The sequence below is a fragment of the Zophobas morio genome, unplaced genomic scaffold, assembly GCF_036711695.1.
Source record: "Zophobas morio isolate AGI-343-1 ecotype UQ-CSIRO unplaced genomic scaffold, CSIRO_AGI_Zmor_V1 ptg000012l, whole genome shotgun sequence".
Classification (NCBI taxonomy): Eukaryota; Metazoa; Arthropoda; class Insecta; order Coleoptera; family Tenebrionidae; genus Zophobas; species Zophobas morio.
In genome coordinates this window covers 29,126,108-29,149,891 of record NW_026972117.1, presented here as the reverse complement: position 1 = coordinate 29,149,891, position 23,784 = coordinate 29,126,108, and the positions used below count along the sequence as shown (strand labels likewise).

General features: G+C 33.7%; 2 long non-coding RNA genes across 2 annotated transcripts; both read right to left on the bottom strand.

Annotated features, from left to right (window-relative positions):
- Nucleotides 1-616: 616 nt before the first annotated feature.
- LOC135128155 (uncharacterized) lies at nt 617-2,596 on the bottom strand. The gene is made up of 4 exons (XR_010280350.1): nt 2,253-2,596; nt 2,022-2,203; nt 1,270-1,968; nt 617-1,217 (listed from the first exon to the last, which is right to left on the bottom strand). It is a non-coding gene; the product is annotated as an uncharacterized LOC135128155 (long non-coding RNA).
- Nucleotides 2,597-2,901: 305 nt separating this feature from the next.
- LOC135128157 (uncharacterized) lies at nt 2,902-3,308 on the bottom strand. Its single transcript, XR_010280352.1, has 3 exons — nt 3,224-3,308; nt 3,071-3,177; nt 2,902-2,989 (listed from the first exon to the last, which is right to left on the bottom strand). It is a non-coding gene; the product is annotated as an uncharacterized LOC135128157 (long non-coding RNA).
- Between the last annotated feature and the right edge of the window lie 20,476 nt (nt 3,309-23,784).

The following is a 23,784-nucleotide window of genomic DNA, read 5'->3' as shown; positions in this document are numbered from 1 at the left end:
TGTAACCTCTTTCACGTATTCCTAGTCACTGAAGCCTGCCACTCACGTTCCAACGCCGCGGTACAATTGTGTAGGGTATGACGAAATTGAAGTGTTTTTGAACGTATGTGTATGCGACAAGCAAATCGGTTGGATGTGGACGGTTGGTGAACAAGTCTGTTTGCAGCAGTACAATCGTGTTGTATTCGATGTAAATTTGATCGTGTGGACAGTGTACGTTATACAAACCGTGAAAGCAGGTATAAAAGTCCATTTTCTTCGGACATGTTGCCACCACGATTGCAAATTTTTAACTGCAAGGTCGTAACGTGTGTGTACTGCTGCTTGTCAGCAGAATTATACAGCAGTTTTATCCAATACAATCGTACCCCGGCGTTGGAACGTGAATGACTGGCTTTAAAAACGTTCATTTTTGCATTGACTGCTGGTAAAAACTGTTGACAATTGGGTGTTAAACACATACTTGGAGGGTGGTACAAGGCTTCATACTGTACTTAAAGCTACCAACGAGAATGTTAAAATACGTCTCAAACAGACAGCATTGAACAGTTGTGACAGGCTTCAAGTTAGAGAAATATGCTTACCGTCTTCAATGCCACAATAGGCACGTCACATCTACAGAATAAGTTACTTTATTGACATGGAATAGATACAAAAGTAAAGTATAAACAATAATAAGTATGCATGTTGCACAACGTCGTCGTCTGACCAGTGATTTGTATATTTGGCCAGTGAAGTGATAGTGTGATTATAAAAGACATCAGCAGAACATGCCGCCAGTACAATCAATTAGGATGGTAATGGAAAATAACCTACATGTTACAGTGGCTGAATGCCATCTGCAGTATTAGAATCTTCACTGTCATAATCACTAAAACTATAATCTGAATCTTCATTAATGTCGATTATAAACGGCGCAATCTCTTCACGGTCAAATACTAATTCCCGTTCCCACCACTCCCGTATTATTTTATTCATATGGTCAACAGTATTTTTCCACATTGTGGGCGTGACATGTGCTAACGCTTTTTTCCACATTTCCACGGAATTTTTTGACCATAACCATCACGCCCAATGTGTTTGGAATAAAAATTTGTAGTAATTCCCCAAATATTTTCTATAGGGTTAAACACACAATGATATGGCGGCAATCGCAATACTCTATGGCCATTCTGTTGGCCCAATTCATGGCAACATACGTTTTTGGAGGTTTATTTCTGAAAAATATGATATTTTAAATGAAACGATAGAGAATGGTATATGCATTACTGTGCAACCAAATGAAGAAGTTCCGTTTTTAACAGCTGTGAATCTGAACTTATGTCATGTTGTTAAAGGCATTCACGAATTTCTGCTTTTTTCCATGAACCACTGGGACATTTGATTGCAAGGGTACTGTGGTAGCTTGCATTGTCTATAATAATCAGTGATGGTTCTTCAAGATTCATGAGCAATTGAAACCACTTGAGAAAATTCTGTTGATTCATTTCGACCATGATAGTCTGGATTTTTGGTATTAGAAGAAAATACTAGCGCTGCTTCATCAATAAATCCATTGCTTGTACCTGCATGTAATACAATATACCTAAAATATAGTGAGAAGAATAAATAACTAACGTGAAACTGACACATTACTAAATTTTCCCTTCTATTTTGAACATCCTGATACTTTTGACACCATCGACTTGCAATGACCTAACTACCGAACCATTTTCAAATATCCATGTTTCATCAAGATATACACATGGCAAAGGATTTGGGTTCTGCTGATTGTGCATGTATTCACGTAAGAATTTGGTTCTTGCATGAACAACATTTTGTAATTCCATAAGACGCTTCCGTACACTGGTTGGCGAATAACGAAACCCAATAGAGAAGGTAAAATTTTTCCTAACGAGTTTACAGAACCCTCAAATATATGTTTCTACTTCAAGCAATCAATTAATGGCGATCGTGTAACATGTATTTCTGTAAAATAATCGTTAGTATCTATGTATAAGGCGTGCGCGTCAAATTCATACTTTTTTCGACCATTCCATATAAGCATTCTCGAATAGCACACTGCTCCAAAGTTCTAATATCACAAACTTGCTGTGTTCGGGGGTCTCTATTTCTTGGGAGAATGTACACCTTCCCCGGTTTTTATTTGTTGTACCACGGAGTTCACTGTTCGCACACATACACCCAGAGCAGCAGCAACCCTCTGTACAATGTGACTGCATTACTAATTGTAATAAAATACACCGACTTACGTCTTGAACAGCTGTTAGTGGTAAAAGAGGTCCCCCGCTATCGCGTTCTTTAGCAAAATAGTCCACTAAATTATCGTCCATTTGCTTTACATCTTTGTGCAAGGGCTTCGGCATGGTGGAATGTTTACGTTCAAGCAAGCGACACGTACCACGGTACAGGACAGTTAACTTGGAGTTCTAAAAAGAACTGTTATAGTTCTGAAAAGAACTGATACGATTACATGAGCAGAAAAGTAGAAAAACGCGAAAAATCAAACAATAACACAACATAACCAAAGTTGACACCAATGACACTTGTGAAATCGATAAAACTTTAGCATATGTTTCGCTATCAGTCGTACCAATATAATTTACCCCAAATTGATCGATTTTGATCCGTATTGCCATGTATTGCGGCGCGTATTTTTGATTTAGTGTTGGTAACGGATCTACGTCATCCATGACGTGTACGCATTGCTTCGTGATCCTGAGTATATACCGTTTCTCTTCTGTGAGTATAAAAATATTAAGTAGTTTATAATGTAGGAACAATTAACTTTATTAAAGAATATTATTAATTACAAAATTATAAATTAATGAAAAATTGACAAATAAACAATAACAATTTCATGGATAAACCAACCTGGGTTCCAATAAAGTGGGCCACAAACACTGGAAGTGGGAATTTTCATTTAATTCATGTTCTTCCTCATCTAGAGAAAATTTTCCTTTAGGTGGCAAACATTGTTCATGACCATCTAAAAATCAACATTTAAGTAATGAAAGTGAATGTTTACTTTAGTCCCAATCAACTAAGTTAAAGTGCTTAAAACACTTACACACAATGTTGAAGGTAATTTCCTTATTTTCATTATAGCTAATCACCTTCCCTAGGTACTATAGGCTTAGAAACTTCAGGAGTATAGTTTTCGGACATTCTGAGAATCTATGAAAAAATTACACAAAGTTTAAAATAATGTAATTTAGTTTACTTTAAAAGCTAGGACATCTCCCACTCTTGGTTCTAAATGTTGAGTAATTGGTTGTTTTAAAATACATTCTTCTAATTCTTTGTCACTATATATGGTTTTTGTTTTGTCTTTTTTCTCTGATGATTCATTTAAAACCACAGCTTCATATAACAAATCCTTTATGGTGACTTTTTCTTTAGTATTCTCACCAATTGCATCACTGGCCGGCACTGACTGCTTTGCTAGTGGTTCACTTAAGACAATAACTTTACCTAATGCTTCCTTTGTAATAACTTTATCAACCCTTGATTCAGCTGGGAAAAGTACATCTTTTTTCGTAGATGGTTGTACATCAGTAAATCTTAGATGTGTAGAAATGCGAGTTTGTACAATCACGGGCTTATGAATGAAATTATGAACAGGTTGCTCATCTGTTGTGGAAAATTCACTTGTATTTTCGACCCGTGATTTCCTTTTTCGAGTCCTTCTTCGTTTTCTCTTATTAACATTTGCATCAAAATCAGTCACATTATTAATACAGACACTTGACGTTTCTGCACTACTTGAACTTTCATCTGCCTGAAGCTCATCATTTTTATTTAAATTTTCTACGTGTAGCGACACATTATTACATGTGTCGTTTTTTTCTTCTTCACAAGCTTCGGTTTGTTTAACATCAGGAAATGAACATAGAGTTGGTTTATTTGAAATTATAATTGTTTTAGCAATATTGATTTTCCTTTCTAGTTCAGTTGGAGTTTCAGTCAAACTATTTTTACTTTTTTCGAATTGATTCACCAAACGGTTTACACTATTATTCACACTTTTAGGGGATTTAGCACTTTTTGAACTATCTAAAGAATCACGACCTGAACTTTTCTGCATTAGACCTATAAGGACAAAATTTTACAGGGCTCCATCAAACTTTTGCCTTTTATTTTTACCTGAATTACCATCAATTTCATGTAAGTCTTCGTTTTCTTGAACTGAATCGTTAGAAACTTCTACATTTTTATATACTCCGTGTTTCTTCTTTTTCTTCTTGTTCTTTTTATTGTTTTTCTCCTCAGTTACAGAAACATCTACTTCCATTACATTATCAGAACTTTCCTGTCTTTTCTTCTTTTTGGGTATATTTTCATTTTCTTCTTTTGTATCAACACAAAGCCTATTTTTCTTTTTTTTCTTCTTTGGGATGACGATGTTGAATTCCTCCAGAATTTCGTGATTTTGAGGTATGACATCCACATTCGATGAACCATGTACTGATGGTATTACCCTAAAATAACAGCCATAGATTCTAAACATAAGATACCATAAAACACATGTAGGTACCATACAACATCATCATAATTAAGTATCTGAACATCCTCTGTTGGCGGAAGATACACATTTTCACATTTTAAATAGAAATTTTCTATATTAAAAACGGCACTAATGCGTTCTTCAACGTTTCTGATGCATTTCATCTTTTTATTAACGAAAATTTTAGCCAAACACCGATGATCGTGAAAAAATAAGCTCAAATTTACGGTGATTCTCATTTTTGCTTTTTGTTTTTTTTTTATATATAGGTACAAAATGAGAATTTCAACACAACAAGGACACACACTTGGACACAACTGTTGAAACTTTAAGAATACTACTAGAAAAAAACGCTACAAAAAACAAGCAAAAACCACAGAACAGGCAAAAACTTTGAACACTTGCTGTCTTTACTCGATTGGCGTCCTATTATTGAGTTCTGATGATTCAGGTATCTGAAATTACCGGTATTAAATCCTAACCCAAAAAAACGTCAATGACAGCCAGGCCAGGGACGACAGAGATTTTGTTATTTGGGGTTTTTGGGGTTTATATTGGTGATACTGCAAAACAAGGACTTGCCCGTACACATGAAAATTCTCAACCGCCAAAGGTAAGCGCTATATTTAAATAGTCCATGCCAATAAAAATCTTGCTTCACTATAATTGTAATTCGTGTGACCCAGAGCTGTTCAAAGTACTCAACAAGTTAGGTGTATTCTATTTAGTAAGAAGGCAGCTACACTAGATTTAATTTCATTTATTTATTTAATACACGTCGCCTTATTGTTTCTTGTAACTAGCGATAAATCAGTGGGTTTTATTACAATTATCTTCAAATATTAAAATTAAATATGTACTCGTACAGTATAAAATTATACTTTATACATTAAGTGTAAAAGCTGCTTATTTTCCGTCGTGGTCACATGTTTCTAAGCTTAGAATAAAACTTGTTAACGGTTCAGAAGTAACTTTATTATTTAAGTATTTATAGGTGTGACTGCTTTCCAACTTTAGTTCTAACGTACACGACGACAGTGGAAAACAATTTTCTCTTTAATTATCTCTCCCAAGAAAGAAGGTAACACCAACACATAAAACAGGTAGGTGATGAAGGATGAGGTCGCGTTTAAATAATAAATTTGCAATTCTGATTTAGAAATCAAAGATTCTGGAGAAAATTGCAATCGCGTAGAGTGTAGGCAGGAAATCGTTCATCATACAAATACGAAAGAATTACAAACCTCTAAAGAAACAAGGAACATGCGCTTGTTAGCTATCATCATAAATTGTGACTGGAGTCATCCGACTTAACGGCTGCGACAGATATTAATGTAAGTGTATACGTGCCTCTCTCTCTTTTTTCTGCTTGTATTAACTGTCGCTTAATGAGAGAAGAACGATAAAAAGTGGCAACAAAAACCTAACATTGCCATATTTGCATTTTTGCTTAATTTGTACGCCTACCACCCACATGTTCATTATCCAAAATTATCCAATCGAGAGAATGTCAGAACAAGAGTTGTTTATACTCGGAAAGAAACTTTCCAACTTCGTTAGTATTCTGTTTGAGTTTTTTGTTGGAGCATTTTTATAGTCCTTCTACTTGGTTGGTTAAAATCACAAAATAAGTTTAAAACACAAATTAAGTACAGCACCCCTCCTGTTTGTGGTTTCAGCAATCCGAATTGTTACAAGTTACATAAACGCTAAATTATAAGTAGGGGTGATTGACCAAAAAAGAATGATATTTTTAGGTTAATATTAACTGTGAATCATAACAAAGTTGTGCCGAAAATACTAGACTTTATTAACACCAAAAAATGTGTGAAGCGTGCTGAAAATCTGCGATGACTACAAAACCTAACTTTCAACAATATGCCTAAGTGTAAAATGTTAGTGAAGTGTGAAAAACTACAACTTGGAATGTTTTTAAATAAAAACCTACAATGGTGACCTGAGAACAGACCGCCAAGCATGATTAAAAGTCCCGATATTTATTACTTTTAATATATATTGTAACTTTCGAATATTACTATTATTAAATGTCCTCAACAACTTTTTTCGGCACTCACTTTACTGTTTTCTTAATTTGAGAGCTTGTGAACTCAACGTTAACCTTACTTTATAGTAAGTCGTCAACGAATTTAACTTAAAAATTACCACCATTTTAGCACTTGTATGAGATTTTGTGACTTAAAATTAGACACAGCCTAGAAACTAACATTGTTAATCAAATTTAACAGATCAACACAGGAGTCGTCCATATTAAGACGTTTGGAGGTTTAAGAAAAGCTTCAACTTTTGGATAACTTTTTTTATGACGAAAATTAAATTTTTCAGTCTTTGGTTACTACTTACTTATTGTCAACTGATGGTTATTTACCACAACAATTAGTTTTCTTCATAAATATAGATCATTTAAGAGTAACGGAGGGGCCATCAACTGATCCCAGTTGCTGAATGGTAGTATTTTTGTAAAAGGCAATTTTCTAATTAGTAGGAAACTATGAATTCAAGTTATAGCTTTTTTCCTATAATAGTCAAAGCGGCGAGCGTAAAATCACTGCTCATTTTGAGGGGGTGAGACTTTTAAAAAAGGTAATATACAGAGTTCCAAATAAAACTCCCCGATCTTATATCTTCAGAACGGATAGAGATATTTAAATTCTGTAAACGCCATTGTTTTTATATTGAAAGGGGAAGCTTAATTAATATATTGTAAATATGACGCATATATGGATACTGGATAATAGAGGTCCTACTCGGTGGCCAACGGTGACGATACACAACAGATTTGGCTATCTCCAACCCTTGCCTGATTTAAAAGATTGATACGGTATTATGTTATTAATGGCGAAACAATAAGACAATTTATATTCACTGCGAAGATTGACCAGTCGAACATATGCTTGAAACAGATTTTAGTAATATTTTTTAAAATAAACTGGTAGTACTAAATTTCACTCAAATTATTTTTTTATATTTATAACTTTTATTTTTTCCTTTCCTAATAAGTTTATCATTGTAATTGTAATTTAATGATCTACCAAAATTCGTTAAAAATGTATACGTTTCAATTAAAAAAAAAACATGGGTTGGCGTTATATTTGCAATGTACGAAATTAAACGTCGCCTTAAAGCTAAAAATAATGGTGTGTACAGAATCTCAGTATTTCCATCCGCTCTCAAAAATATTAGGCATGCGGAGTTTTATCTGGGACAACCTGTATATCTGGATATCTTGATGAGACGGCAGGGAGAGGGTTCTCTTTCGCAGCAAATTCGATATATCTACTTACCTCAAGGCAATCATGGAAGCATCTAACTAGCACCAAATTGTGCAGCTCGTCTAGAGTAGTAAGTGAATACATAGGGTTGGCTAACAACTTGCATTCGATACGTAAGCAATCCATACAATAATGTTATTTTTACTTCTCGAGCGGAAGCCAAGAAAGTATAGTAATCAAGTCCATCGGCGACTGTCAGTTTGATGTTTTCTCGACGTTTCATGATCCATAGAGTCCGAAAAACGTGGTCTCCCGTTTCCGTCTGCTTGGCCGTCCGTCCGTCCATCCACCGTCTGCCTGTGTCGATTTTTATTACACAGATAATATTCACCAAAACTACTGGACCGATTGTTGTCAAATTTTGTATATACGTACATATATTATGAAACATTACAGCACATTTTGCGTCATAATGTTTGCATCTTTTCTCTGTATATATTATTTTCTTGTTTTTAAAGGTACTGTCTTTCAATTATTGGTATTCCAGACTACTACTAATAATGATATTATCTAGCTAGTAACATCGCTCATTAACATAATTGGCATTACAAAAATTGTACGAAGTAATACACCCTTGTACTTGTGGTTTACGAATCTATCTTTATTTATTATTATTATTTCGTTTATTGTTTAACCCGCCATTTTCATTACGGATATAGCACGCAGCCGAGTTAGAGCTGGCGTAGCACAGTGGTAATGTTTCCGCCTTACGACCGAAGGTTTTTTTCATTTGACAAATAAATTTAATAAAATTAATCACTCACTAATTTTTTATTGGCCAAATTAAGAACGAGTCATCTCATTTTCTCAAAAATGTGAGAATTCGTCTTTATTTAATAATGATAAAATAAAAATTATTCTAATAATATTCTGCACATTTTATTCGATTGTGGCTTAATAAATAATTTTGGTCCTCTATTTTGAGGCCTGAAACTCATTCAAATCAAACAAATTTCTACGTGATATTCTTCTGATGTTATTATTGCTGTGAGGCCATTTTTTCCCGTCGGTTACTGCTTTCAATATATTTTACATTGTCTGTACTTGTGCGGCGCAGGGGCTGTGAGGATATTATTTATGCCGCTGGTTCTTACTTTACAGGTTTATCATCACAAAACAAACAACGCAAATTATAATTTTATAATTTTTTAAAGACGCAGGATTTGTCGGACTTGTGGTTCAGACGAAGTTCTCTCGAAATAAACTTTGAACAATTTTTTATTGCTGTCTGGGTATTTGCAAACGAGGTTTAAAGTTTGGTGCCAATTAGATGCTTCCATGTTATGAGTTACCTAATTTACCCCTAAAAAGAGCTAATTCTCACCTGTCAATTCATCAAGATGCCCAAAGACAACCCTAGTAATTGTGTATTGCCACAATATATACTACCTTTCTCCACAATACATGGCAAAGGACGAACTTCACACGTTGATAGCCATCTAACCAAAACTAAGTAACCTGTGTGCAATTATGTCATTTTGCATATTGAGAATTTAACTGCATCTTAATTTTCAATTAACACAGGGTAATATTTACACAAATTATTATCATTGTCGTTTTAAGTCAACCGTAAAACGCAAACAACGGACATTTTAACAGTTTTTTTCACGGCAATAACACACTTATTGTTAGAATCACTTTCCACTGATTATCATGCTTAAACAAATATTAAAGGTGGATTCTCATGGTAAGATACACTACACTTTCCACACATAACGCCCTGGAGCAGAACGTAGCTGCACAAATACCCGCTGGCTTCTAGTTTTGTCTCAATCATGGCAGGGGCACGTTCTATGTTCAAATCCGTCATACCACTCCTCACCTGAAAGACCTTAAAATAAAGTTATATCAACATTAGTGACCTTTGGAACCTTCGCGTAGTCAGTGAAATGCGTTTACAGAGAACTCCCATCTAAAATGTCACTCTGTTGTACACGGGATATATATTATTTTAAGACCTGCCAATTTTTTATGTTTTAGAAAGCATCAAGAGCTTTCGGTGATTTTTAGCAAATTTTATTTCCAGGTACTGGATTCAATTCTGATATAACACCTTTAGAACGTAATTTTTAATGGACGAATGAATTTTGAACATATATCTGCTTTTTAAGTGTTGCTACAAAATAAGCAATTTTTTTGATATAAAAATTGTATTGCAGTTGGATCGTTTTGGTAAATATCTGAGTTTATTTTCTTGTCGTTTCGTGACTAAAATTAATTTCCGAGATAGTAACCTAAATTTTTGTGTTAATTGCCTCTGAAAAATTGATGACGTCATCTGAATATTTGATTTGGTAAATCTTAAACAAAATTAATAATAAAATAATAAAGGAAAATGCATCAGGGAAAACTTTATTTTGGTGTTGTTACGTTGAGCGGGTGATTAAAATCGGCGTGGATAAAACTCAACAATTTTATTACTCAATAACTCAAATTTACACTACTGATTACAGACCGATTATGTACGAAATAAATCCGGCGCAACTTCACTGGGTTTTCTCGACACTCGTTGTACTCGACTCGACTGAATAACAATAATCGTTTCCGCAGGTGGCCTCTATTTAAACCTATACGTCTGCAATCGAGGTCTTTCTAGAATACCGAGGATAAGTCACCCGTCATTGCCGTACATATGAGAAAGGTTTCCACCATTGATCTAATAAAGGAGTGGATGGAGCCTTGTATACGTTTCCATACGCGAGCTAGTGTAATCAACATAAGAAAGAAATAGCTAGAGCGGTTATGCATCAGTATGAAAAGGACGGCTGACCACGTATCACGTGCTGGGTGGCAAGAAACGCTTCGTTTGAACGGTAATTAATACGTTTTCTTAGGAATTTGTTCAAACAATCAATTATAACAAACGTCTGTTAATGAAAACTATATTTTTACAGTTTACATTAAAATTATGTGTAATGTGAAACAACAAAAATCATGTTAAGTGGTGGAGATAGTCTTTTAATAAAATAAAATGTATACAGGATCTACAATATATTACGAATTCAGTTAGTACAATAATCTTCTACAAGTTAACTAATCTTGTAGTGTATGTTCATTGGTAATTCTGAAATTTTTGGGATAAAAGTAATTAAACTTTCGATAAAAGTGACAGGGTGTCTAAGTAAATTAAACATATTAAATTGTGTGGAATTTTCTACTAAAATCTATTTTCTAAATCCACGTACAAATAACTAAAACCATGATCAATAGATATAAAATTCCCTCTTTTTGTAGCAATAATCCGTTTTTTTCGTAACTCGGAATGTTTAGGGAATCTAACAAATTTTTTAAATTATTTACGAAATCCTTCGTCTGTGTATCTGATTATTACCTATGAAATGAAACAGGATTGCTTTCTTTGCACGTTCTATGCAATTATACGCACAACACGATTTCACAATGTTTAACAAAAAGTCCAATAAAATACAACTTAAGAAGAATGTAGTCATTTAAATAAGGTAACTTGAGCCTAATAAACGTAAATTTGCAAAAAAACACCTCCAAACACCATGCGACAGCACGAAAGAAACCTCCAGCAACACAGTGCTCTGCAGTTTCGCGTCAATGTTTTGCCACCCAGAGAGCCCTATCTCTGTCCCACTGTGTTGACAACGCGCGTCTCTCTCTAAGTTACTTCCATATAATATTATTTCTATGGTTTCCACGGCCCATAGGCGTCGTACCGGGGTGGCGTATAGGTTTCTTTCGTAATAGTGTACTTCTAGTTAATGATATTGATGATCAACCAATTTTGTATGTCATAACAAAGACAAAATATTCCATAAACATATTATGTATAAATATATTTTTCAAAGAATAAAATTAAAGTGTAATATATATGTATTTAAAAATCCTCGTAAAACAATACCTTTAAAAAGACTAAAATTGGTTAAGAGAGCTGATTTCTCCACCATTGCGTTGCAATACCTCCAACTTCGGCTAACTCACGCACTGTCTATCGCACCTGTTATGAATTTTATCAATTAAAACTCAAGACGGATTGATAAACTACAAATGGAAGGGTATATGTTATAATTAAAAAAAACATTTATTATTGTAAAAGTTGGAACTCATATTATATCATTTTTGGTGAGGATGATCAGACAAATTGTGGTTAACGTTTTACCATCTACACGATATTCGTAATATACATACAAAATTTTATAATAATAAACCCACTATTTTAGGAGATTATCAGTTTAGTAAAAATTGACACAGACGCGAACAGATGCTAGACGGCAGACAATAAGACGGAAATGAGAGACCTCTTTAATGACATGAAAGTAGTCAGTCGCCCGATGGACTCGATTACAATACTTTCTTAGATTACGCTCGGGAAGTAAAATGGGTAAATTGAGGGTAAATGAAGCGAGATTAAGAAGATGCTATTTTATATAATAAGTATACAAGATTTGAACAGATGGCACAAACACTAGGTGGAACTACATCACGAATTTTTAAATACATTTTGTAATATAATTTTGATTCCAATATAATTTATTTGTAAAAGGCAATGCTACACATGTTTCGGTACACAGCGCCTCCCTCAGATAAATGAATTTATCAAATTAATAGATTTAAGATCCGGTTTATAGAAAGTGAATTATAGTTAATTCGTGATTAACTTTTAATCGAGGTTCGTTGCTAGGCAACATGCATGTTTTAAGCAATCACGGGTTCATATTCTACATTTAAATCCTCTGTTAAATTGATCGAGGATTAAATATTTAATTCACTTTCTATAAACCGGCCCATAATTCCTTAAATTTTATTTTAATTTATCACCCCCAATCTAAAATTTATTACCCCCAAAGTCAAATATCTCCCTATTCTGAAACTGACAGTTCGAAATACGAGACGATTTTACGTTTGTTATTTAAAAGAACTTCCCTCGTCCGTGAAGTACAATTAAACAAATGCAGTTTTATAGGAAGTAATAGATAGTACCAGTCACAGCGTAAGAAAAAACTAGGAGCCCATTGGGGGATAGAACCTTCAAACCTTTAGTGCGACGCTGAAAACAACTCAGCCAATGCGTGATTGTTCGGTGTTCCTCTTCTTACAAAATGTTGATATACAGCAGTGATTTTTTTTGAGAAACAAGGAGGATTTATAAGTCATAGGTCTAGGAGTATGTTATTTTATAAAAGTTAAATAACATTTACTATGCATAATTGATGATCAAACAAATTTGAGTGGACGTTTTACTATGTATAATATGTTCTTAAAACGCCACAATAATTCAACAATTAGTCAGGTAGTTTTGGAAATTTGTCAAAAAAAAAAAAAATCGGCACCGACAACAGACGACTGATAGACGGAAATGGGAGACCTATTTTTTCATACTCTAGGGGTCATGAAACATTGGCAAAACCTAAAAATAGCCGTTCGACGGATGGACCCTATTACAATACTTCCTTGCTCTAGAGAAATAAAAAGACTAAAGGCAGGTAACTGTAAATGTCTACATAATAAATAGTTTTAGAGCATTTAATTGAGAACTAATAATAATAATAATAATAATTAATTAGTCTATAAATTTCAAAAAATGAAACTTGTGATTTAAAGTTTTAATAAATACATACTTAGTTGGTATTTTAATTTTGTGGTAGCACAATTAACCCACATTATTGTCAGTCTGCATTAAAGGAATTATTGCGTGCAAAGTAGTTCTTCGAACACAAGTTTAATTTAAAAAGTTTTTGATCATATAAAAGAAAAATACAGCACGCGTGCGGTGAGTGTGTGTACACAGAGAATTGAAGTACCTATCGTAAATCCTATTATAACTGAACAACATCCCACTTTCGGGAATATCTGTTAAAACTGGAAACGGGGTGCATGTTCGCGGAACGTAAATAATTATGTCAATATTTTTTGTTTGATCTGAAAATATTTTTTTTATATTATGTTTGCTGATCAGGCAGTGGCAGTCACGCACCCATCAAGCGCACGTCGTGACAAAACACGGAAAGCTTTTTAAGTTTTATTATTCGTCGCACGCATTTCTATACAGGCCTGATTGACTGTTTTAATATTGAATAATACATGCATAATGGCATAAAATTTTAAATGAAAACTGAAATTTGCTGGGAACTCTGAATAGGGCTTTCAAAATGAAAGTAAGCTCTCAACCCGGACCAAAAATGACAAGAAAAGTAATTAAAGAAACTTTACAACACTCCAAGGCCCTGAAATGTTTATCGTGCAAATCAATAAATTCTCAATTTGTTCTCAAACTTTTGTTTCTTTCATAATTATATGAATTTCGAGCTTTAACGAACCCCTCGCTTCATAACTCTTAATATTTCAATTTTTATCTTCTGGGACTTAACAAAAAGTTAATTAGTGTTGACAGAACTCTTGAAAAAAGACCAAGAAATAGTTCCAAATTAATGATAAATTGAGTATATTTATCTATGTCTATCAGTTTCTGACTCTTTTTTCTCTATAATTGTTGTTAATCTACTTATTCTCCCTTGTCGCTTTTTTAAATCCCGAAAAGCAGATTTAAAATAAAGTCGTGATGTCAAAGAACTTGCAGTTGTAATGACATTTACAGGTTAATAAGGACCACGACATATTACACACGTCTTTCAGTCTCCTTTTAACTCTGCCGTACTTGAAATAACATGTGCTTGCTTGTGTTGATGGATTATAGTGTACACACAACTTTGTTGCTTTTGCTTCATTTGCTACATAATTTATTAAATCACATCACTCAGACATCCTAAACGAGACAGTAAAGACCGTTAATTATTCAGACACCAATATAAAAGATTTTTTTCAAAGCAATGAACAAGTCGTAGGAAATTGTTAATGCTTTTTAACAACTCCGGCTTTATTTTCTTCGAAATTACCAGCTTATTATGGCTTATTTCCTCGTCCACGTCTTTATCTCTAAAAATACTTTTATGATCAATTTTTAATGTGGTCTTGGTAGACTTTCGTTCTTTGACAACAAAGCTACAGCGTTCTTTGAAGTATTACGTAATAGTTTTCAGGAAGCTTTTCATTAAGACGATGACCGTATTTATGTCCCTACAAAAATTTAATAATAAAAAAGATTTCATTATGGTCATACCAGATTAATAGAGAACTAATTTAAAAATAAGATAACAAGAGAGTCTCTATTATTATCATCGAGCCTGATTAACAGAGAACTAATTTCTAAAATGTACGCACATTAGCAAGAGTGTTTTTGTATGAAGATTAAAATAGCAGTTTTTGTTCCCGGTGTTTATTTAATTAATGGTGACTTTTAACTTTTCTAAGACTTCAACAGTGGTGGCGGAACAAAGTAGAATAAATTACGGCTTAGTTTTAAAATAAAAATAAAAGTGTAAGCTGTAAATGAATGAATGAATGGATACCACACACGACTGTTACCACATGCATTAGCTCCATAGAATTCAGATAAATGCATTGATAAGTTAGTATGCTCCATTCGTTTTCTAATGCAACAAATCGCTATAAATATTTATTGTTATCAGGCGATTGTTCTTTAAAAAATAAACTGCATTGAAAGTCGATTCAATGATATATTGTTCTCGTCCAACGTGCATGTCAATTAATTTAGATATTGTGTTATTTTTTAAAACATAACTAAAAGCTTTTGTCTTTTAAACCGATATCATTTACTACATACATTGTTACAGTACTAAGTACTTTTCGTTGCGACATTATCAAATTAAAACACAAATTTTTACCATTAAATAAATTATTTAAAAAATTACTTAATATTAAAAACCATAGTAAAGCATGCCCACTGTTCAGTTATTTATACGAAACTTTTCAGTACATTAAAAAAAATCGTTCTAAAATTTGTCCTCAGATGTACGTTGTATATATAATGACATTCTAGATACCTGAGTCGTTTTTCGTTCGAATTTTGAATCTAAAAATGTTCTATTGTACATACTTATTTAATAATTTTTTTGCTTGACCCCTGAATGATAATAGACAATTAGCGAAACCATGTTCCGTAGAACGAAACACAGAACACAGAAAATGCAGTGTCCCTATTAGCGATTGTGCACGTTAACGGATAATATGTATACGTTGTACGGAACGTAATTTCGCTAATTGTCTAATAATTTTGATGCTCCTAACGTCCCTAACGTTACTGAGATTTAAGTGAAGTTTACTTAGACAGAACTTCCGTCGCCCTTGAAGTACACTCCGACAAATTCTGCTTTTTTGACATTTTATAAAATACGATTTTGCGTGGCGTAAATAACACCTCCGCAACTTCTGCAACGGGGATCGCAAATTATAAGGAAGTGCACACAAGTGCCGATGATATAAAAAATATTTTAGGCAGATAAAAAATGTGCTCTCAGTACCATGCTTAACTTCGAATGTTTATGTTTATTGTTCGAAAGAATTAAACTATTACCAGCGTTCAGATAATAAACATCAGCGGCGGCATGCATTTGTGTTGAAATAAAATGAAATTTGACTGATTCTCTCCCATTAAAAACAGAGAAGAGGATTGATAAATTAATGAAGTTACAATGGTGCGAATATTAGTTTGCGTGAGGAGCTGTTATTATAATTATTATTAAATATAGAGGGGCGCGTCTATACTGTATTCTCACATTTTCGAGAAAATGGGGTGAAAGATTCTTGATTTGATTAAAAAAAATCGAAACACTGGGGATCAAAGCTCAGATCTTTTACCTGCGTGGCTACGCATTGTGACCCATTTTGTCGTACTCTGGAGGCCATGAACCGTGGAGAAAACATGAAAGTAGCTAGTCACCCGATTGACACTATTACTAAGCGCTACGATCGGGAAGTAAAAACGGTATGCAGAACAAATTTAGGGTTGAAAACTCTAATTCACAATATCTGCCAATCCTACAATGGAATTATCAGTGTTAAGTGTTGCGAATTATGAATTAGAACAGCGGACAGTCGTTTTATGAATTTTATTAACAAATAACAAGTGTGTTCTAGATTCTAGAATAAGAATAGATTATGACCGTTAGGTCCACGAATGAATATAGAGTGAATGTTGACCGCTTGAAGAGTGAATGAATATAGACTGAATGAGTTATGACGATTGAATGAGTAACGAATAATGAATGAATGCTACCCTGTGTTTCAAGGTGGGGTGAGGAGTGAAACAGGTTCCCGCCAGAAGCACTAACAATCAGTAAGAATGACATACAAGGTGCAACAAATAAAATTCCGCGGCCTTATATCTTGAAAACGAAAAAATGTTGAAATTTTGTAAACGGCATTGTTTTTAGCTCGAAGGAGGAAGCTACTACTACCACACTACCAAAATCCGTGGATAACCGAAAATATTGTAATTAGAATTCAACAGCAATTCTTGGAGACAAGGCGATTAAAGATAATGATTACAACAGTGTGTGCGTTTTAATCAGTTTATTTAAAAATATAAACGGAAATTAAACTTTAAACAATAATGGTAAAACTCAGGAACAAACAAAAATTATTTGTAAATAATCACAGAAGCTTGGTGGTAAGTTTATTTTTGACTGCTTTTGATAGATAATTACATTAAGATTACAATTATATAAAACACTTTGTTATTTCGTTTTTAGTCGACAAAAAAATAAGTATTATCAGTATTATCACTTTATTTTACAAACAATGTTTCAAAATTGTTTCTTAGGTGACGACTTATCGCCGTTAATATAGTATCACGTGTTAATGAGACGGGCAAATACCTAATTCTATTGTTTACAACTTCTAATAAATTACGAAATTTTAATAAATTTTTATTAACGATTTACCATGTTCACGATAATCTTAAAGTGTTTGCAAGATTTCCCAGCATTCGATTTTGCAGTTTCAAAGCCAAATTTTAATATGTTATAAATTTTGACTTTTTCCAAAAATCTGGATGCCCCGGGTAAAATATCAAGACAGATTCGTAGAGTACAGAAGTATATTATTTTATAAAATTAAAATGACATTTACTATGCAAAAATTTTGAGTTGACGTCATCACATTGTTGGTGGGACGATTTTACCAACCAAGGATAAATAAACCACGGATAACTCTATTCCTTGGATAAATTTTCAATAGCGATTTTACAATCATAGGATAGAGTTTGGGATAAACAACGGCATTTCTTAACCCCCGCTGTTAGGATAGGATAAAAATTTATCCAAGGAATAATAATTAATAATAAGACTATCCAACATACATTTCATAACAGATTTAAAAGTATTTACCCTATTTTTACTTCCTGAACATTAGCTAATTTATATTAATCGAGTCCATCGGCCACTTTTGTGTTTTCTCGACGTCTCATGACCCCTAGACGAAAGAAGTAGTCTTCCGTTTCCGTCTGTCTGTCTGTTTGTCTGTCGTCTGCGTCGATTTTCATTACACACGTAATCTCCAAAACTACTGGATCCATTGTTATCAAATTTTGTACGTATATTAGAAATGTCATGTATATGGTAAAGCACTAACCAAAATTTTTCTAATTATCCCACCACCAACTCTATAAATTGGTATTTGGAGAAATTTATTTCTATTACATCACACATGTGTAGTAACGTAATAGATTTTTGGGGTTTACTGTGTAGAAAAGTTTGTGACAATGAATGGGTAAGAAGGCCAAAATGAAGCAGGTCTCCTTGGAAGATCCGAAAGATTCGAAAGACCCATAAACATCGTCCAAATTTAAAATGTGTCCCAAAAGTTTTGTGACATACGTTATTTCAAATAAATGTTATTCGATAAAAATATCGCAAACTGTGGTCTTGCTAAATTCAGTTTTGTTTCTTACAACATTTTAGGGCAAAAGTAAATTACGAACTATTACCACCATTACTTTTTAATTTCAAAATTTTCAAGATGACTCATTTCTCTTGCAACAAACTGTCTGCAAATGTCAGTACATAGAGTCATTTTGACATTAGGTATTTTTGTTGCATTGTCTTTTTCTGCAATATTAGCTGTGATCATATCTGCTTGTTGCCGTTTGTTTTTGAAAATCGCACTCGTCCAATTCGTGATCCCTTGTGATTTTAGTCGGAAACAGCAACTCGTTATGAATATACGGCAACCATTGCGGAAAAGAGTCTAACAACTTGCAGTATATTTTTTATTTTTAAAGATAAACATATAGTTTTTGGAGCAAATTTGTATCATTTTGAAAGATCACTTATGTCAATAAATTACATGAATCTCAATTTTTCAAGCTACTAGATTATTGTCATCAATAAATATGAATTTTTTGTCTATTTTATTGAATACCTTTTTAAGTATTGATTTTGGAATATTGGTTGCTTTTGATTTTTTTAGAAAAAAGTTACAGGGGTTGTATCAAATAAAAAAAACACCCTCTATAGATTGGCCAATACAATAGTATCGTTACGAAATAAACCCATACGCCGCGCTGGTACGACGCCTATGGTTTTTCTAGTATATGCGGCGATGATGACGGCAGCCGGATGGCGTTCGGTAAAGAAAAGCCTGGAAGCGGAAGTCGGGAATGGGTGCTCCAGACAAGTCTAGAAGCAGTGACGGAGGCGTTTCGAGAAGGACCGCGTGGCTGTTTAAATCGAGGCCCTTCGGGAACGAGTCAGTTTCAACCAAGAAGTAAAGTCCAAGCAATGGAAGAATTAGAGTCAAGTCAAATCCATTCCAGTCGGAATTATTCTGTCTGTACATAATCGTTGTGTAATCGGTCCTGTAAATTTAAGTTATTGAGAAATAAATTGTCGAGTTTTAGCCACGCCGATTTTAATTATAAACATCGTAACAGCATTAAAATCATAATCCAGAAATTTAAATAATAATAGTATATTCTAAATTAAATGTTTGTGATTCCGTTGTCAACAAATAGTTTGTAACTTTAACTTGACTATAACAAAAACATGGTCATGATTTACGATGACCATTTGATCTTCTCATGGTCGTTATTATTTTAAAAGCGACATGTATTTTTATTCATAATGAGAACCAGAAAAATCGTTTATTGGGAAACTTTTGATATATCTTTTTATAAGTTCCCCTCGTGCCATAATAAAACACATCAAGGCTCCCCCACGTCTGTTCCTTCCTACCCTTGGCCACAAATAAGAGTACGCTAACGACCTCTACAATCAATAACGCGAGTGCACTTACATAAATCCTGGACTCAGGTGCATTTTCCCAAACATCTCTACTAGATCGGAATAATCTCAATAAATTCAGTCATTCATCGCAACTGGGTTCCTATTTACAAACGTACCACATTAATACAATCGATCACGTCACACTAGCTATGTGTACATCATACAGTAACAATAATAATTAATAACTTTCCTACGGTCGACACGCGAAATTATTGTTACCTCAATGGTGAGGTTAATTTACATTTTAACAGGCTCGTAAAATCTATAAACTATTCGATAACATTTCAATTAAATAGAATTTAGTAATTAGACGCGTCGGTTATTAAGAGATTATCTCGCATGTGCTAATGATGCAGCATGGGAAGCAGATTCTCTGCCCAGTTTGCATCAATAATTAATCTGCTTACGAGATAATGTGAACCCAATGTATCATCTTTCAATCAAAATAGCGGTTACTGTTAACGTATATCAGTTATAGCTAATTTAAAAACAATAAACGACAAGGCTGATGGCCGGGGCGGAATTTCAGACTTTAATAACTCACGAAACTCCGTTGGGTTCCCATTTCCAGAGTTGTAATAATTTAGAGTTTATGACAAAAATTAAAAATTTTAATTGTGAAAGATCCTGACTTTTTTCAGCCAGTTACATATTTCACACACTCAGCACTTCAGCGGTATTATTTTAGATATCCTTATCTAACTTTAATATTTGTTTCAAAGAAAGTTGATTCTTTTCAGAAGTAGTTTCTTAAATATAAAGTATACACGATTTTTTTTATCTTTTTTTAATTATTTTTTTCTCACTTATGTATACAGGTGTGCCATTTAAAATTCTGTGGCGTTATATCTTATCTTATAAGGAATATCAACATTTTACGACAGTTCCAACATATGCTAAAATAAATGCTTTTGAACCAGATTTTGTTGATTATAAAATAAAGTGTGTATGCGTGAATTTGAAGGTAAACTAACCCTTTCTTGTACCGTCCAATTAGCCATTTGAAGTTAAGCGATCCGACGCGAGGTTCAGGTGCATCACTGGACTGACGGTTTGCCGCTTTACCTGCAAGAATCTGCACTGTGGCAATATTGTTAGGCATTGAAAACCGCAAAATAATATTGCTAAGTTATTATTTATTACTTTCTTTATTACGTAAGCAGAACTTTTTGAGGTGAGAATTTACTTCGTATATTCTTCTAGTGTTGTCATTTCTCAACAAATAAGAACACAATGTGCCAAGTTACTAAATAATTCTGGATCTAAAAAATAATTATTATAATTATATCTATCTTCAATGTCAAAAATATCAAGTTACCACTTAAATTTACAGTGATCACTGCTGCCGACTAATATCAAGTTCATTGCTTAATTATTCATTTTTTTGTGGTCTACAGCTGAGTATTTAGTTTTATGTTTACGTTCCGGGTCAGAAGGAATCTGTACTTTCCAAAAACGAACTGAAATATGTAGTATCTTTATCTAGAAACATAAGATCTGTGCTGCAGCCACTGCTCGTCTTTAACTATAACCAGCAAAAAAATGTAAGGCTCAAATACTTGTTGAATTTAAGAAACAAATTTATGCAAACTGGTTCTTTAAAGAACAGAAAACACAGTCCCACAAGGGTCGTCAACAATCAAACTCTTGCTGTTCTTGTTTTGTGTCACGTTGCGCTTTCTCATGGAGAACACTGAGTTTGTTACCAAGTTATCACAAGTATCGGTGGTATTTCGTGCAAAGGGGTGTTTAGAATTCTTCAGAGACAGCAATTTCATTAGCACAAGATTCAACTTCAATATGAACTAAGTGAAAATGATTTCCATCCAAGTCTTGACTTTTGCAAAATCCTTACTGGCCACGTTAAGAAGAATCCAATCAGACAGATAGAATGTTAGAGAACAATCTGTTTGTTCTAAAACGTTGTTTGATAATAATGTAAATAATTTGATACGATTAGACTGATCTATTAATAAATACAAGAGCATGTTTAGAGCAGTAAGGATCTTTTTTAAAATGACGAAGGTAACGTCAGTATACTGCGAGGTAAACAAAATGCTGATCATCATATATATGTATGTATTTTACTTTTTACTACGCTATCCTAAGCTAAGAATGCATTGTAATAGGTCCATCCAGTAAACGGCTGCTTCCATGTTTTCTCGAAGTTTCATACCCCTAGAATGGCAAAAAATGGGTCTTCCGTTTCCGTTTGAACGAACGTCTGTCGTTTGTGTCGATATTTATTAGACTTCAAAACTACTGGACTGATTGTTGCCAAATTTTATAGGTATTTTAAGAATATCGTGTAGACAGTAAAATGCTAACTAAAATTTGACTGACCATCACTATCAACAATTTGATGACAGCACCACATAATTTTGCATAGCAAATGCTATTTAACTGTATAAAATGACATACTTCTGCACTTGTCGTTTGTGAAACCGCCTCCACTTTTTACTCTAGGCATCAAATGTCCGCAAAAAAATCCAAATTTTATATCTACTTTTTATAGTAATATAGAAATAACGCAAATTGTCGACCATTATAGTCCAGTTGATTAGAGCGTCATCCTAACAACGCATCAGACACTCTTTTTTTCTTACACTAGGTTATGTTTTGGAAACATTTTACAAATAAAAAATGTCAACAATCTGTCAGTCTTAACAGCTGATATCCGAAAATTATAGAAAACATCATGACACCAATTTCAACTAAAAATCCAGGATTGCCAATAGACTCATTTCTGATGACGCCATATATACTTACTTAAGAACAGATGTAATTTTTGTTCTTGATTTCATAAAACAGTTTTATTTTGTTTTGAAAATTAATCAAACATCTACTACACAACTTCTTAAAACGAAATAACAATTTTTTGTTAAGAACACATATACATTCTTTGCTGCCAGAAGAGTTTCGCCTCTGGTATGGTTGACATACTGAGTTACCGTACTCTTTTGCCTTTTTCCTAATCTTCCCAACCCTGCTTCTGAAGATGCCACTTTCGAAAGTGTGCGAAACGCCGAGCCCAAAATCTCAACTGACACGATCCCAACCCGGAAAACGATCGTATATTGATTCTGGCCGTGCTCAGAAATCATTTCCAAAGCCTCTACGGGGAGGATACGTCCAATCAAACTGTTCTTTTCACTAAACTCCGCCAGAAAATGGCAAAACTCCTATCTTCACTCACCTTTCTTTCTCGCTATCGTGACCACAACATAATCCCCAAATTTCTGAAACTCAAAAACCAATTTTCCACTTTCTCATCAAGAAAAATTCTGACCAAAGCCAGCATGACCTCCTGCGCGAACGCATCCGTGCCACTAGACGGGATCTTGATCTTGTCTATAGAGACCTCTTAAAACTTCTTTTAGAACTTTGCAATTCTTAATGCCCTATCCTAGACCAAAAAATTGGTCTAAAGAGTTTAGACAGTACTTCCCTCGCTGTCGGAAACGTGACGACTGCATGTCTATTATGGTTTTTTTTTCGCAGTAGATTTCATTACTTTTTTGAGTCACCCGGTATATGCAAATTCAAAAAATATGAATGAAATGATAAATTACAAGTACAGACTCATCATATTTTGTATATTCTAGATAGGATTTATTCGGCAAACTTTTGAGCTGACGTCATCAGTTTTTTGTAGAAGATAACCAAATATATTTTAACTAAAAATGTATTATGCTCTTTATAACCTTAAAACATTTGCAATATTTCAAAACATTCGGTTCTGGAGTTCCTGATTAAATCAATAAAATACATTTACCCATTCATTAATTTTTTTGGGTCACCCTGTATATGCAAATCCAAAAACTATGAATGGAATGATAAATCACAAGAAAATACTCATCACATTTTGTACATTTTAGAT